Below are 18,305 nucleotides of genomic sequence, written 5' to 3'. Positions count from 1 at the left end.
TTTTTCTCTGTCCTGATACTCCCCTCCAAAGCTAGATCAAGCCTTTCCAGGATCAGGATCCTCTCCATACTTCTTCATGGGAGTCATTTCTTATGCTAATTGTGCCTTGGGTATTCAGAGCTTCTGGGCTAATTAATATCCACTTATCAGAGATTGCATTCCATGTGTATTTTTTTGTGATTTGGTTACCTCACTTAGGATGATATTTTCCAGATCCAACCATTTGCCTAAAAATTTTGTGAATTCATTGTTTCTAATTGCTGAGTAGTATTCCATTGTGTAAATATACCACATTTTCTGTATTCATTCCTCCTTTGAGGGACATCTGTGTTCTTTCTAGCTTCTGGCTATTATAAATAAGGTGGCTATGAACATAATGGAGCATGTGTCTTTATTGCATGCCAGGGAATCCTTTGGGTATATGCCCAGGAGAAGTATAGCAGGGTCCTCCGGAAGTGTCATGTCCAGTTTTCTGAGGAACCGCCAGACTGATTTCCAAAGTGGTTGTACCATCTTACAGCCACACCAGCAGTGGAAGAGTATTCCTCTTTCTCCACATCCTCACCAGCACCTGCTGTCTCCTGAGTTTTTAACCTTAGCCATACTGACTGGTGTGAGGTGAAATCTCAGGGTTGTTTTGATTTGCATTTCACCAATGACTAATGATGTTGAGCATTTCTTAAGGTGCTTCTTGGCCATCAGAATTTCTTCAGGTGAAAATTCTTTGTTTAGATCTGTACCCCATTATTTAATAGGGTTATTTGGTTCCCTGGGTTCTAACTTCTGAGGTCAGCATGCAAAAGAATGTGAATTGATCCATTCTTATCTCCTTGTACTAAACTCAACTCCAAGTGGATCAAGGATCTCCACATAAATACAGACACACTGAGACTAATAGAAAAGAAACTGGGAAAAACCCTTGAGGACATGGGAACAGGGGGAAAGTTCCTGAACAGAACACCAATAGCTTATGCTCTAAGATCAAGAGTTAACAAATGGGACCTCATAAAATTACAAAGTTTCTGTAAGGCAAAGGACACTGTCAAAAGGACAAATCGGCAACCAACAAATTGGGAAAAGATTTTCACCAACCCTACATCTGATAGAGGGCTAATATCCAATATATGCAAAGAACTCGAGATTTGAAGTTCTTGTCATACAGATCTTTCATGTGTTTGGTCAGAGTCACAACAAGATTCTTTATATTGTTTATGATTATTCTGAAAGGTGTAGTTTCCCTGATTTCTTTCTCAGCCTGTTTATTCTTTGAGAATAGGAAGGCTACTGATTTGTTTAAATTAATTTTATATCAGGCCATATTGCTAAAGTTGTTTATCAGCTGTAGCAGTTCTCTGGTGGAGTTTTTGGGGTCGCTTAAATATACTATCACATCATTAGAGACTAGTGATAGATTGACTTCTTCCTTTCCAACTTGCATTCCTTTGACATCCTTTTGTTGTCTCATTCCTCTAGCTAGAACATCAAGTACTCTATTGAATAGATAGGGAGAAGGAGGGCAGTCTTGTTTAGTCCCTGATTTTAGTGGGATTGCTTCAAGTTTCTCTCTATTTAGTTTGATGTTGACTACTGATTTGCTGTATATTGCTTTTACTATGTTTAGGTATGGACCTTTAATTCCTGATTTTTCCAAGACTTTTAACATGAAAGGATGCTCAATTTTGTCAAAAGCTTTTTCAGCATCTAATGAAATGACCATGTTGTTTTGTTTTTTTTTTTCTTTGAGTTTGTTTGTGTAGTGGATTACATTGATGAATTTCTGATATTGAACTATCCCTGCATCACTGGGATGAAGCCTACTTTGATTGTGGTAAATGATCATTTTGATGTATTCTTGGATTCAGTTGGCAAGAATATCATTGACTATTTTTACTTTGATATTCATAAGGGATATTGGTCTGAAGTTCTCTTTCTTTGTTGGATCTTTGTGGTTCTGGCATTAGCATAATTTTGGCTTCATAGAACGTCTTGGGGAGTGTTCCTTCTGTTTCTATTTTGTGGAATAGTTTGAAGAATATTGGTGTTAGGTCCTCTTTGAAGGTCTGATAGAATTCTGCACTAAAACCATCTTGTCCTGTGCTTTTTGGGGGAGACTTTCAATGACTGCTTCAATTTCTTTAGGGGTTATGGGACCCTTTAGATGGTATATCTTATCCTGATTTAACTTTGGTATTTGGTATCTGTCTAGAAAATTGTCCTTTTCATCCAGATTTTCTAGTTGTGTTATGTGTAGACTTTTGTAGTAGGATCTGATGATTTTTTGATTTTCCTCAGTTTTTGTTCTTATATCTCTTTTTTTCATTTCTGATTTTGTTAATTTAGATACTATCTCTGTGCCCTCTTGTTAGTCTGGCTGAGGATTTATCTATCTTGTTGATTTTCTCAAAGAACCAAGTCCTGGGGTTGTTGATTCTTTTTAGTTCTTTTTGTTTCTACTTGGTTAATTTCAGCCCTGTGTTGGATGATTTCCTGCCATCTATTCCTCTGGGGTGTATTAGTTTTTTCTGTTCTACTGCTTTCAGATATGCTGTTAACCTGCTACTGTCTGCTCTCTCCAGTTTCATTTTGAAGACACTCAGAGCTATGAATTTTCTCTTAGCACTGCTTTCATTATGTCCCATAAGTTTGGGTATGTTGTGCCTTCATTTTCAATAAATTCAAAAAAGTCTTTGATTTCTTTCCTTATATCTTCCTTGACCAAGTTATCACTGAGTAGAGTATTGTTCAGCTTTCATGTGTATATATGATTTCTGTTGTTTTTGTTACTATTGAAGACCAGCTATAATCATTAGTAATCTCATAGGAAGCATGGAAATCTTTCAGTCTTCTTATATATGTTGAGGTCTGTTTTGGAATCAATTATATGGTTGACTTATAAGCTTTAATACTGTCTTTGTATTAGGTTTGTTTTGGTCCATTATGATTTCTTGTACCTTAAATTGCATCATAATAGTATTTTTCTATTATATCTATCTGTCTCTATTTCAGATTAATATTTTGTCTTCTGTGTTATACTAAAAAGCTGAAATGAAGGAGTTTGAGGTATTCAGAGTGGAGACTGTGTCTTTGATGAATACTTTGTTCCATTAGGAATTAAGGTAGAGCTATTCTACATTTATTCTAGATGTGTGATTTGTCCTCCTTTCTATAGTTTACCAATAAAATTATGTAGCACTTCATTTTTTCTTGCCTAATAATAAAATGAGAAAGAGACAGAGACAGAGAGACAGAGAGACAGAGACAGAAACAGAAACAGAAACAGAGAGACAGAGAGAGACAGAGAGAGATAGAGAGAGTTTTGGAGATTTCCATTGCTTGGACTTTTTCTCATGGAGAAAATTCCATTATGAACCCAAAAATAAAATCAAATGAGATTTTTTGATGTTAAGTTTAGTCCTGGGATAATTATGAGCAGGATATGAAATGAGCATTATAATAATGAGAAAACTGCCAGGGAAAAGGGTGCAGTGAAGTGTTCTGCTTAGGAAAAATGAAAGAAATTTGGAGTAAGAGAGTGGTATGTTTAATATTAAATTCAGCTTTTATTATTTCCTTACAAAATGCAGAAACATGATTTTGTAGCCCATGCCTTCTCAAAAATGAAGCACTTACTATTTATGTTTGAAGATTTGGGCTCTGTCCAAAAATAAAATCTTTTGAAATTGATCTTCCTAGGTTTATAATGGCTTTATCCCTGATAGCCAGTAATTATAAAAACCCTCAATATCCAATATTATTCTCAACTGAAGAATTAATAAAGAAAATGTGGTAAATTTACACAATGAAGAATTACTCAGCTGTTAGGAAATAAATGATATGAAAATTTCAAGAGGTAGGTAACTAAGACACAGAAAGATAAACACAATATATATTCATTTAGATGTGCATATTAGCTGTTAAGTAGAGGTTAATCACCTTATAATCCACAAATTCAGAGAAGGGAGTTAAATAGAAGTGGTTTCTGTAGGAACTCATGGAACACCTTGAGAGGGGTAATTGAGCCGATTTTGTTGGTGGACTGCGGTGAATGATGATGGAAATGGGGGGCGGGAGGGATCAGATGGGGATAGGAGGGATGAAGGAAGAGAATACCTCTGACATAAATGGGCATTTAGGGTGTGATTTGGGATTGTCTGTAGCAGAGAGGCCAAGGACAACAGAAGAACTCTAATCCACAGACTCAACTAAGCAGGGATCACAGGATCTCACAGACACTGAAGCAGCAATCACAGATTCTGCATGGGTCTATACCAGGCCCACTGTAAACATGTTCTGGTTCTTTAACTTTGGTGTTTCGTTGAACTTTTTTCTTTTTTGCATAAGATGCTTTATTAAAAACCTCTCATTTGATCTTAAAGAAAGCACAAGAGTAGGAATAATAAAGCTTATTCCTTCTTACCATAAAAACTAGAGCAAAATGTTTCTATTTGATATAGTACACTACAAGTGTAAGAAATATTGCTGCTGAGAGTGTAATGAATATATAATGATTGTACAGTTATGAATGCTTGATTATCTGTTTGCAAATAGCAAAATAATTCATACATATAGATAGTAAATGGGAGTGAAGTCTCTATGACTCTTTTGTCTGCTCTTGGGATACTTTTTCTTCTAGTGGTTTCCTCATCCAGTGTGATATGAGGGTTTATATCTGGTCTTATTGCAGCTTCTTATGCTGAGTATGGTTGATATTACCAGAAGGCTTGCTTTTTTCTGGAGGGAAACAGAGGAGGAGACCTGAGAAATAAGGGACATGTGGGGAATATTGGGAGAAGGTTAGTGAGGGAAGACTGTGATTATGATTTTTTTCTATGAAATGAGAATAAATTAAATTAAGTTAAATTAAATTGCATAGTTCTCATATTATAAAAACTGTTTAAGTCAAAAACTTAAATTTCATTAGGAACAAATACCTTACTATTTTAAAATTAAACTAAGTGTATCTTAAAGGAGGATGATACAAAGTATTAGGTTTCAGCAGACTCTTCATCTAGGAAAAGAATTTAAATTGTTGTTTCAGATATGAGGGATTATATTGACTTTCATTGCCTCAAGAGGAAAGTTTAGTTAATTTAATTTCCTTCATGCATATTATGAGCTTCCCTCTTTCCTCTAGAATGGACTATTTCATTTCAAATAAGATAGCTATACTACATGTATAATAACAGTGATTGTATTCTATATATCATCCAATGACACATGTACATTAATTTCTAGACAAGCCTAAGCATGACTTCTACTTCTGGTAATCACACAGGTAGAAGGAAATGTGTATGGTCTACTTTATATTTTCTATAATAATTAAGTAGAAATACAAGAAAAACAATGATAGAGTGGCAAAGTGAGTGGTGGAATATCCTCAAGGTCTCCACCCTATATAAAGAAAAATTTGTAACTAAGCCAGCCTAAAAGGGAGGGAAAAATCTTATTCAGGGTAGATAATACCAATTGGTTTTCCAATTAAATGGTCACCCCTGAAAACACAAATGCACACACACACACACACACACACACACACACTTTTATATCTGTGGTAGTTTCAGTGGTTTGAATATGACTGGACCATGCAAAGTGCTACTATTAGGAGGTTTGGCCTGGTTAGCTGAGGTCTAGCCTTTTGTCACTGTGGGGTGTATGGGTTGAGGTCTCCTCTTGTATTTAGGCTCTACCCAGTGAGTCTCCTCTTAGGAGTCTAAGGAAAGGAATTCTCTTCTGGCTGCATTGGATCAAGATATAGAATTCTCAGTTCCTTCTCCTGTATTATGCCTTCCTAGAGGCAGTCATACTTCCTGGTGTGATGATAATGGACTGAACATCTGAAAGTGTATGCCAGCCTCAATTAAATTTTGTCTTTTATAGGAGTTGCCTTGGTGGGATTGCAAGCCAATACAACCACTCTGGAAATCAGTTTGGTGCTTCCTCAGAAAATTGGATATGGTACTACCTGAGGATCCAGATATACCACTCTTGGGCATGTTTCCAAAAGATTTTCTAACATAGAACAAGGACATATGCTCTACTATGTTCACAACAGCCTTATTTATAATAGCCAGAATCTAGTAACAAGTGAGATGTCCATCAACAGAGGAATGAATACAGAAAATATTTATACAACTCAGCAATTAAAAAGAATAACTTCATGAAATTTGCAAGCAAATGGATGGAACTAGAAAATAATCATCCTGAGTGAGGTAAGCCAGTCACAAAAGAACACACATAGTATGTACTTACTGATAAGAGAATACTAGGAAATAATTTCAGAATGCCTTCAATAAACTCAGAGGCCTTATAAAGCTCAAGAAGAAGGAAAACCTAAGTGTGGATGTTTCCGTCTTACTTAGAAGGGCGAAGAAAATAATCATGGAAGCTAGAGGGAGAGAGGGACCTAGGAGGGAGAGAGAAGAGAGAGGAAAAAAGGAGGGTCGAATCAGGTGTGAGAGAAGACAGGGGAGAAAGAAGTACAGAGTATCAGGAAATTGAATGGAGGTATGTAGCAGTGGGGGATGGGGAGCTGGGAGTAGTCATTAGAAAGTCACAGATACTAGGAAAGCAAGAGGCTCCCAGGACTCAAAAGGGATGACATTCACCAAAGTACCCCAAAAAGGAGAGAGAGAATATGTAGAGACCATATCCAGAGGTTAGGCATGGCCCCCATTTGAAGGCTCTGGCCATCCACCCATCTCAAAAATATTAATGCAGAATTTCTCCTGTCTAAAGGAAATTCAGGGACAAAAAGTGGAGCTGAGAGAGTGAAGGAGAGGCCATCTGGAGGTCGCCCCTCCTAGGAATCCATCCTGTCTGCAGACACCAAACCCAGACATTATTGCTGATGCCAAAAATCACTTGCTGACAGGAGCCTTGTATAGCTGTCCCCTGATAAGCTCTGCCAGAAGCTGATCAATACACATGCTGTTGCTCATAGTCAACCATCAGATTGAGCACAGGGACCCACATGAAGGAATTAGCAGAAGGACTGGATGGAAGAGCTGAAGGGGTTTGCAGCCCCATAGGAAAAAAGACAGTTGCAACCAACCAGACCCCCAGAGCTCCCAGGGATTAAACTACCAACCAAAGATTACTCATGGAGGGACCAATGGCTCCAACAGCACATGTAGCACAGTATTGCCTTAACTGGCATCCTTGGTGCCCCAGTGTAGGGAAATGTGATGGGAGAGTGGTAAGTGAGTATGGGAACACACTCTTAGAAGCAAGGGTGAGGGGAATGGGATAGGAAAATTGTGGAGGAGAATCTGGAAGGAGGACAACATTTGATGCTCGTCCAAAAGCTCAAAAAAAACAAAAAAACAAAAAAAAACAATTTACAATTTTCCCAGCACAGGAATCTCAAGAAGAAGGAGGACATAAGTGAGGGTGCTATGGTTTCTCTGAGAAAGGGAACATAATACTCACAGGAGCAATAAGGGAGGCAATGTGTGAAACAGAGTCTGAAGTAAAGGCCACCCAGAGACTGCCCTACCTGGGGATTCATCCTACAAAAAAAAAATCACCAAACTCAGACACTATGACAAGAAGCATGTAACAAAAAGAGCATGCCATGGCTGTATTCAAAGGGGCCCTGACAGAGCCCTACAAATACAGAGGCAGAAACTAGCAACCAACTATTGGACTGGGCTTGGGGTCCCCAACGGAGGATCTGGAGGGTGGTCCGGAGGAGCTGAAGGGGTGTACAGCCCCATAGGAAGAACAATGACTTTGGATACCCAGATACCCTAAGACTCCCAGGGATTGAACCATCAACCAAGGGGTACACATGGTTCCAGCAAAAAAATGTGGCAGAGGAATGCCTTGTTGGACATCAGTGGGAGGAATGGTCTTTTGTCAGGTAAAGGCTCAATAGAGGCCCCAACAAAGGGAAATGGACGGGGTGGGTGGGTGGGGTGGTGGGAGTGTGTCAGGTAGAGGGGCATATATATGGAGGCAGGGTATGGGAGGAGGGGTAGGAAATCTTTAGGGAGGGAGGATTTGGGGAGGGGGAAATTGGGAAAGGTTTTACCATTGGCAATGTATATGAAGAAGATACTCAATAAAAAATAAGAAATGTAAATATGTAAAGTAACCAATAAACAAACAAACATAAACAGTAGAGAAGATGTTCTCAAGGTTTTATTACTTCATTTCATTAAAAATTTTAAATAGCATGTTTAATTTGCTTCATAAATGGACATTTATTTAATTAGTATCAATATGATCTAAGAAAACTAAAACAGAGTTGCCTTGGACATGGTGTCTCCTCACACCAATAGAAACCCTAGGACAACAACTAACTTTCAGGGAGTGGGGGTCCAGAAAAGGGAAAATCATTTGAAATGTAAATAAATATATCAATAAATTAAAAAAATAAAGACTAAATTATATATATATATATATGTACACACACACACATATACTCACACACATACATATATATGTATATGAAGCAAATAGAAGTCAGATATCTGTAAATTAAATGCAAAAGAAGGCACACTTGCTCCATTAAAATTTTATTCTGTTCTATAACAAAACCAAATGTAAAAACATTAAGAATGGACTTTGAAATATTTTTTTGCCTTTGTTTCCTATAACACTTAAACAGATTTAAAAAAAATATATATGTATGCATATATATGTGTGTTTGCATATATATATATGTGAACATATGACAAAATAACATATGATATGAACATATCACAGAATAACAATTATTGTTTTGATAATACTATAGAATTAGTTTTGGGAGAAGAGTTCTTGGTGTTTCCTTAAGACATAGTAAGGTTAGGAAACAATCATAGTGTAGCATTCAATGTCAGTCACATGACAGGGCTCTGCCTCTGCATCTTTAATTCCCTGCTCGACATTGCCTTTATCTCAAAACAAAGCAAACAAATATTGTTCTCCCCTACTTGAAACCATTGCATCTGCCTAACTATAATGAACAATTCTATTTCATTTTTAATTCATACAATAAGCTCATTTTCTAAATTTATAATGTTTTTCTCCAATCTTCAAGTTATTTCTTATTTAATAAAAACACTTATGATAAACAAATACCAACAAAAACTATAAGCTGACCACAAGTTCATTTGACTATATCTAAATATGTTATGGTGTATGTGTTTGTGTGTGTTTATGTGTGAGACATAAATATTTTACAAGAATACAAAAGATATTGTGGTCTTAAATAAATTTTATGGTTAAGGTCAACTTTAGTTATGACAAATTATAATCTAGTAAAGATTATTACTCATTTTCAGTGCAATATATACAAAGTAGCAAATATATATATATAGTTTCCTGGTTGAATAATTGTTTTTGTTTTGTTTTTGTTTTTTGTTTTTGTTTTTGTTTTTGTTTTTTGACACAGGGTTTCTCTGTATAGCCCTGGCTGTCCTGGAACTCACTCTGTAGACCAAGCTGGCCTCGAACTCAGAAATCCATCTACCTGCTTCTGCCTCTCAGAGTGCTGGGATTACAGGCATGTGCCACCACTGCCCGGCTTGAATAATTTGACTCTCAAAGTGGTTTACTTCAAACATAATATTCTATTAGTTTGATATATTTTGTTTTTCTCCTTGGTTTCATCTTTCATGAAATTAATGATTATCTCTAATTTACTCTCACAGATGTCATTCTTTTAAAAGTGTAATTTACTTTCATCATAGATACACTTCATTCATTATAACAAAATGATTAAATTTCTCATAGCAACACCATCAGTTTCTGGAGGATTTATTTTTCTTTGCAAACTGAGAGCAGCATCCCATTGCTGAGGACAATGCCCACATAACCGATTGAATTGGGGAAGTTGAGTTGCTGCCTATAGAGAGCCTTCACCTATCTTTGATGCAGGAGAACTCAGATTTCTCAAAAAAGATATGTAAATACCATCTCACCCACAAAACCTTTGAATTATTTTGTCCTGCCTGCAAGATATGCTAATGCAATATTAACACAGAACCTGTGGGAAAATCAATGTCTGGTTTGACATAAAGCTTATATCATAAGATAGAACCCATACCCATCTCTGTTTTCTGACCAACAACTAGACTAGATAACCCAGGGATTGAGGTTTAAATGAACTACTTTTTTTTATTAAATCAATATAATGAGTACTAATGATATTATCTTAAATTTGTAGATCAGTACCTTATTCAACCATCATCATAGAATATTCCTCCTGTAACAGATGGGATGGGAACAGATGCAGATGCTCACAGCTGGATATAATGCAGAAAGAGAATGTAAATGGGAGGTCTTCTTCAAGACCTTCCTCTCAAAACACAAGGAACTCCATGGACTATGAGGCAGAAAGATTCTCAGAGTCAGGGGATATAGAAGAATTCAGAAGGACAAGACTCTCTGAATCTACTAAGCAAAGCACAAATGAGATAACAGAGACTGAAGAGGCAAGCTCATGGCCACCTGAGACTTCTCCACCATATCTTGACATGCAATTACAGCTCTCAGTTTAGCGTTTTTATATGATTCCTGACTGTGAGTCTACATGGTTCTCTAATTCTTTTGTCTGCTCTTGACACTATTTTCTGGCCATCTCTTCCAAATTCAACATGGTGGTTTTTCCTTTATCTTATTATATTTATTTTGTTATGCTTTGTTGTTATTCCTTTTCCTGCTGAAAATTTTAAAACATATTGTATTCCAAACACTTCTAGCAAAGCAGTGGTGTAAATTACTAATTTCAAAATGTTGAGTTAACACACTAGTGACTAGAATTGTTTTCCAGGCTCCATCTCATTGCCATTGCATTAAGGAGAGTATTGTTTTTGTGTATTGTAGAAAATAGTTTTGATGGTGTTTTGATACATTTCAATATTTGAATGTTTATTATACATAATAGACAGTGTGCATATATTGACTTCTCAAGTCGATATTGATGAAATACAGCTAGGAGTATACATATAGGGAAAAATTAAATAAAACTAATATACATCTCCATGTTTTACTAACAGTAGCCATCACGTTAAAAGCTAATGTCTTATTTAGCACTTTTAAAAACAGCACTTTGTTCAGTGACTCAAAGCAAATTGTTTCTTTGACATATGTGTTTCATTCTCAAAATAATCCTTTGTTGCTAGTCATCTCAAATATTCATGTTCCATTTAAGGATTTACGGAGTACTGTTGATAACCATTCAGATTAGCCCAGATTACATAACTCTTAGAGTTACAGAATGAATGAATGAATTCTATTTCCTTGAAATGAAATACTTTGTTATGACCTAGGTGTGTATGCAATATTTTCTCTGCATATACAATAGGTTATATCTATTTTAAATAAGCCTGTTTAAATAATATTTTCTTGCATTTATATGTTTCTACGCAAAATCTGATATTATAGTAGAAAGTCTGATATTTTCAAATATGTAGTTTACCATATTTATATAATATGTGTGATCATTTGGACTTTTTAGCAACAGAGTCAACTTCGAACATGTAGCTGAAGTATTATTGTAGCATAAAGGACAAAATAATAACTTTTAACACAGTGAAAATAATAACACAAAATGAATGTGGTATTCATAGAAACTAATACACTTGCTAACTAGGTATCAATGCTTTCATTTGGTATACTCTGAAACATATCACAAACTGGGAAAAGGAGATTTCATGGCCTGTAATTTTCCTCAAAAATGCTTTTAACAAAATTAACACATTATATAAAAATACATTGGACTTTACAGCCTTTTGTTCCCTTCTTGTTCTGAGCAGTGCACTGTAACACACTTCATAATGAGGTAGCACCCTTAGGACCTAAATATGCTTTCAGATATTCAGATTCCTGTTGCCAGAAAATGGAATAATTGCTTCCAATGAAGAATGTGCAAATCAAATATTTTTTTAATGACAGTATTACTAGAGGCTGAAAATTGAAATCTCTTTATCTTGGTAGTACCTTTGGTAGGCAGAATATTTTTTGTGACAGGGAAAAATTAATCTTGATGTCTCAGAGTAAGAGATTGTTCTGTAGTGTTGGCGCAGAAGGCCACATAATGGAAGGTAACTTAACTTAGTGTTTAGGATCCTTCCATCTCTAAGTAGTTGTAAGGGTTCCTGCTTTCTGAAGCAGCTTGGTGTTCACAGTATCAGTTAACATTAATTTAGTTTTAAGACTAAGTAAGCTAATTATGCTAAATATTTATGTTATTTTATGAATTCCTGATGATAGCAAAACTAAATTAAGAATAATCAGTGATGTCCATATTATTGTACATTCTTTGATTTTTGGTTATTTCGCTATTTTGATTTACTATTTCAAAATATTTATTATATTTTATATTGTGTGTTTATGACAGTATAGTTTTACATGCCCAGTGATAGGTTACTTCTCCACAGGGGAACTGAGCCAGTTCAAGCAGATTACATTATATTAAAGGCATGTTTATTGGGAAGCTGCTGGGGCGGGTAGGTGGGGTTCACTGGCCCTATAGATTGAGGCCAGGAAGGTTCCCATGGGGAAAGGGTAGCAGAGGGAGAGAGAAAGAGAGAAAGGGCATGCAAACAGAGAAAAAAGAAAAGAGAAAGAGGAGGGAGACCAAAATGTCTGGAATAAACAGGAAGGAGCCTCTGGGAAAATGGCAGCTCAGCCCCTGGGCTAGAAAGTTCAAGGTTGAGGGCAGGGTACGCCACGTAGGGACTGAGGGATGCACAGAGAACATGGAGGCCAGGTCTGCATTTATATGTAAAATGCACACCTCAGGTCTTCATCCTCTTTGCTACCTATTTTGTTCAATTTCCTTACCCTCTGTACCCCTCTCACATCTCCTCCAGTTTCTGGTACTGCCACCCTTATTTCCTCCTCCCCCTTTCTCCCTCCATTGTCCAGTACTTCTTCCACCTCCCACAGTCATCCTGCTCCCCCCCCCTCAGTTTATGTCTGAAGCATTTACCCCCTGCTCTTCCTTCTTTCTAATTTCCATATGGTCTGTAGGTTGTATCATAGGCATTGTGAGATTTTGGGCTAGTATCCACTTATTACTGAGTGCATACCATGTGTGTTCTTTTGTGCCTGGCTTACCTCACTCAGAATATTTTTTAGTTCATTTGCCTGCAAATTTCATGAAGTCATTGTTTTTAATCACTGCATAGAACTCTATTGTGTATATATACCACATTTTCTGAATCCATTCTTCTGTTGAGAGACATCTGGGTTGTTTCCAGCATCTGGCTATTATAAATAGGGGTGCTATGAACATAGCATGTGGAGCATGTGTACTTGTGATATAATGGAGCATCTTTTAGGTATGTGCTCAGAAGCAGTATAGCTGAGTCTTCTGGTAGAATTATTTACAATTTTCTTAGGAACTTCCAGACTGATCTCCAAAGTGGTTTTACTAGCTTGCAATCACACCAGAAATGGAGGAGAGTTTCTCTTTCTCTGCATCAGTTCCTTACCAACACCTGTTGTCACCTGAGTTTTTAATCTTAGCCATTCTGACTGATGTGAGATGGAATCTCAGGGTCATTTTGATTTGCGTTTCCCTGATTACTAAGGATGTTGAACATTTAAGTATTTCTTAGCCATTAGAGATTCTTCAATTGAGAATTCTTTACTTAGCTCTGTATTCTACTTTTTAAAACGGTTATTTGTTTCTCTGGAATCTAAATTCTTGAGTTCTTTGTATATTTTGATCTTAGCCTTCTATTGGACATAGGTTTGTAAAGCTCATTTCCCAATGTGTGGATTGCTGTTTTGTCCTATTGGTAGTGTCTCTTGTTTTACAGAAGTTTTTCAATTTTAAGAGTTCCCATTTGTAGATCATCAGTCTTAAAGCATAAGCCATTGGTTTTCTGTTCAGGAAGATTTCCCCTATGCCCAAGCAGGGAGGATGAGGAACTGGGGGTAGCCAGTGGAAGGTCCCAGACATCAGAGAAATGTGAGGCTCCTAGAACACAACAGGATTGACATTATCTGTAATGCTCAGAGAAGGGGACAATAGAACCTGTGGAGATCACCTCCATTAGATAGGCATGGCCTTTAGTCGAGGGATGGGGCCACCCACCTATCTCAAAGTTTCATACTCCAGAAATGTTCCTGTCCAAATGAAGAACAGGGACAAGAAATGGAAAAGAGACTGAAGGAAGAGAACTGGGAATAGCCCCACCTGTGGATACAACATGTCTACAGACACCAAATCTAACACCCCGCTGCCTTGGTCAAGAAGTGCTCGCTTGTAGACAGGAACCAAGTGTGGCAGTTCCTGGGTAGGTCTGGCCAGGAAATGATCAATGCAGATGCAGACACTTAGAGCCAGGCATCAGACTGACTCAGGGAAACTGGTAGGGGTGCTGGCAGAAGGACTGGAGGATCCAAGGGTGTTGCAACTCCATTAAAGGAACAATATACTCTTGCTTGACTACCCAATTCTCCTAGAGTCTTGACCACCAATCAAGGGGTGTATCTGGAGAGATCTGTAGCTCCGAATACCTATGTAGCAGAGGATGGTCTTACCTGACAGCAACAGGAAAGTTCCTAGGAAGGTTGGATGCCCAAGAATAGGGGGATACAGAAGTGTGTGTGTGTGTGTGTGTGTGTGTGTTTGTGTGCATGTCTATGTGTGTGTGTGTGTGTGTGTGCTTGTGTGCATGTCTGTGTGTGTGTGTGTGTGTAGCACTTTCATATGGGCAAAAGGGAGAAGAGAGGTCTGATTGCAATGGGAGTTGGTGGAGGGGGTAACAGGGCAGTGGGATATCATTTGAGATATAAACAAATGGAATGATTAATAATAAAAGTAATGAGACCTCATGAAACTGACAAAAATATGTACATCAGTACCTTGTCCAGGGAGCCAATAACAAACACCCAGGTTCCCCCAAAATTAAAAGCGATTTCAGAATTCCCTCAAGATTGAGTTAGGCATTAGTAAGCCACCAAGTATGGATGCTGGGACCTGTAGTAAGGTACTCTGGAAAAGCTGCAAGCTCTCTTCAGCACTGAGCCATGTTCTCAATCCAGTAGTTTGCTTTATTACAAGTGGTATATCTATTTATATACACAGAAAGCCTTTCTTCTTGACAGACTCATCAGCAGTGACTAATATGCCTGATCACAAACAACTTGTGAAACTCAGACACTAGTTGGACAACAGATTTAACTTGAATTAAAATATAGTCCCCTTGTAAACACACACACACACACACACACACACACACACACACACACACACACACGAGAAAAAGAAAACAATTATTTAAGTTGTTTGTGCATAAATGACAATAGAAAGTTAGATGCTGCTCTGTGCACAAATAAATCCAGATACTTTCACAAATATCTTGAATACCACTGTTATTCTAAAAAATTGCTTCTTCAAATGCTAACTCTGTTCACACAGGTAAATGGTTAGAAGAACAGGCAAGTATTCAGGTGCCAGTCGCTGGGGATCAATCCCAGCATTCACACAGAGCCTAGCAGAGTGGATAAGAAACAGGCAAAGGATAGTAATGGATGAATGAGTTTTTCCTATGGCTGGATGCATCTTCATCTATGACTGGCTAATGACCAGGATGTTTGCTTAGAGGCAAGTTTGCCAAGAGAAATTTGAAGCTTTCTAACTTTTTTGTGCTTTTCATAATCTCTGTGTTAAGGAAGACTGCCAAGAATCATCAGATAAGGTGATTTCTTTGAGAGAAAAAAATAATTTCCTGAGAAAAGGAATTGAAGAATCACAATGTAAAAAGTATCCCACCAATGCAGCATGTGAAGGGAAACTCAAGGTTAAAGACAGCAGGATGGTTGGTTGCAAACAACATCTGGTTCAGCTTGCTGGACTATATCAGCAGCCATGGTTTTCCCCGTTCTTCACTAATCATAGACTGGCCATCTCCCCCTTTCATATTTGTTAACTTTAAGATGTGTAGAACTCCTTCTTTGGCATTCAGGCTATTTCTTAATCCTCCGAAGATGACTGGAAGGACAAGAAGTCAGACTAGAACAACTTTTAGAATTATTTCCATGTTAATAATTGAAGATCAAAAACTTTGTCCTTTGACAAAGATTTCAGAGATCATAAAAAATTATTTGCATCCTTTGAGGTTGAAGTAGTAATTGTGTTGACCTTAAAGCTGAAATTTGTTGATGTAAGAGCTGAATATTTATATGCCATTTCTGGACTACTCCACAGCCATGGAGATGAGATTTAATGCACTTTAGATGAATTATACTAAAGTAGGGCAACACATATCCATTTGAATTGTGAATGAAAAGAAGCAATCAATGTAACCTTAATATTTTGATTTTGATTGTATATAAACAAAATTATTTCTTTTAAAATAGTTCTCGAATACTGGAAAGGAGGCTGTCTCCTAAAGCATTAGCCTGACTGTGGAATCCGTCATCTAACAGGGTTGGCTTGTCTGGTCTCAGCAGGAAAGGCTATACCTAATATGGCAGAGATATGATGTCCCGGGGTAGATGAGACATTTACTTACTTATTTGTTTTATTTATTTATTTATTTATTTATTTATTTATTTATTTATTTATTTTACAAACAATATCTTCCTCACAGTTTCCCTCTTCCCGTCATTCCTCCCTTACTCCTCTGAGAATGTGGGCCCTCCATTGTATATCACCCACCCAGACTCATCAAGTCTCTGCTATATTAGGTGCATCCTCTCTTGTTGAGACCAGACAAGGCAGCCCTGTTAGGTGATGGATTCCACAGTCAGGCAGCAGCTTCAGAAGAGAGTATCCTCTCCAGTTGTTGGGGGACCCACCTGGAGATTGAGCTGCAAGAGTATTGTATATATGCTGGGGGACTTTTTCCAACTTCTTAAAGAACAGCATGTCCACACAGAAGATTCTGAGTATCCCTGCCTCCAATTGATTTTGATTGATAATAACAGTTTCAGGTAGCCAATGGCTAGTCAGGATGTTTAGTATTCCCAGGCTAGGGAAAGAGGAAGGAGAGGCTAGGAGATAGCTACCATGCTGGAAGAGAAGTAACTGTGAAGCCTGAGAAGACAGGACAGAGAGACAGCCAACATCTAAGAGACTTTGAAGAGCTGCCCCATCCACCCATACTCCCTCTCCTGCAACAGGGTCTAGGGCAACAGCAATGGAATGTAAATTTTAGTAAGTAATAAGGAATATTGGACGGGAGGTGTTAACCACATGGAGGTTTGGAAGTGACCCAGCCATTGAGCTCTTTAAGGCATATTAAAATATAAGGCTGTTTTTGTGTCTTGCATTTGGGATCCATGAACATTGGGATGAGTAGCGAGGAACTTGAACAGCCATTGCCAGGGAGATTAATAACCATCGAGTAGAGATTAATAACCAACTGCAACATTTTCATTCATTCTCCTGACCATCTCAGCCTCTTTCCTCTCTCCCAGTACCTAATCTTGCCCCTCATTCCCCACCCTCTATTCTCTCTCATCCAATTTTCTCACTTCCTCTGCCTCCTATGACTATTTTGTTCCCCCTTCTAAATATGATTCAATCATACTTCCTCAGGCCTTCTTGTTTAACTTCTTTGGGTCTGTGGGGTATATCATGGGCATTTAGTATTTTATGACTAATATCCACTTATTAAGGAATACATAAGATGCATATTATTTGGGGTTTGTGTCACAAAGGATGATATTTCCTAGTTTCTTCCATTTGCTTGAAAAATTTATGATGTCCTAGTATCCATTCTTTGACTGTGGGATATCTGGGTTATTTCCAGTTTCCTGAATATTATGAATAAAGCTGCTATGAGCATAGTGGTGCATCTTTTAGGTATATGTCCAGGAGTGGTATAGCTAAGTCTTTAGGTAGAAGTATTGTCCATTTTCTGAGAATGTTCCACATTGATTCTGAGAGTGGTTGTATAAGTTTATAATCCCAGCAACAATGGAGAAGTGAAGCCTTCAAAAAATAGAACAAGTCAACCTGCAACCTGTCAAAGCTTTCAGATTCACAAATTGTACTTCAACCAGTTTGTATTACTCAAGGCTTTGTTCCTCACCTAGATTGTTCAATGTTTCATTCTCCTGAAGAATAGAATGTCATATGTCATAAATGCTTACATACTCTAAAATTATTTGAAGTTGACAATATCTATTTTCTTTGTACTTACACTTGTCCAGGGATAACATGATATGATATTTTTTAATATCAGCTTTATTTTTTATTAGATATATTCTTTATTTACATTTCAAATGTTATCCCCTTTCCTGCATTTTCCATTGAAAATACCCAATCCCATTCCCCCTCCCTCTGATAACCAACCCACCCACTCCTGCTTACCTGTGCTGGCATTCCCCTATACTGGGGCATTGAGTTCCAG

This window comes from Apodemus sylvaticus, chromosome 8 (assembly GCF_947179515.1).
Source record: "Apodemus sylvaticus chromosome 8, mApoSyl1.1, whole genome shotgun sequence".
In the NCBI taxonomy this organism is placed as follows: domain Eukaryota; kingdom Metazoa; phylum Chordata; class Mammalia; order Rodentia; family Muridae; genus Apodemus; species Apodemus sylvaticus.
The sequence above is the reverse complement of the archived record's forward strand: the minus strand, read 5'-3'. Positions refer to the sequence as shown.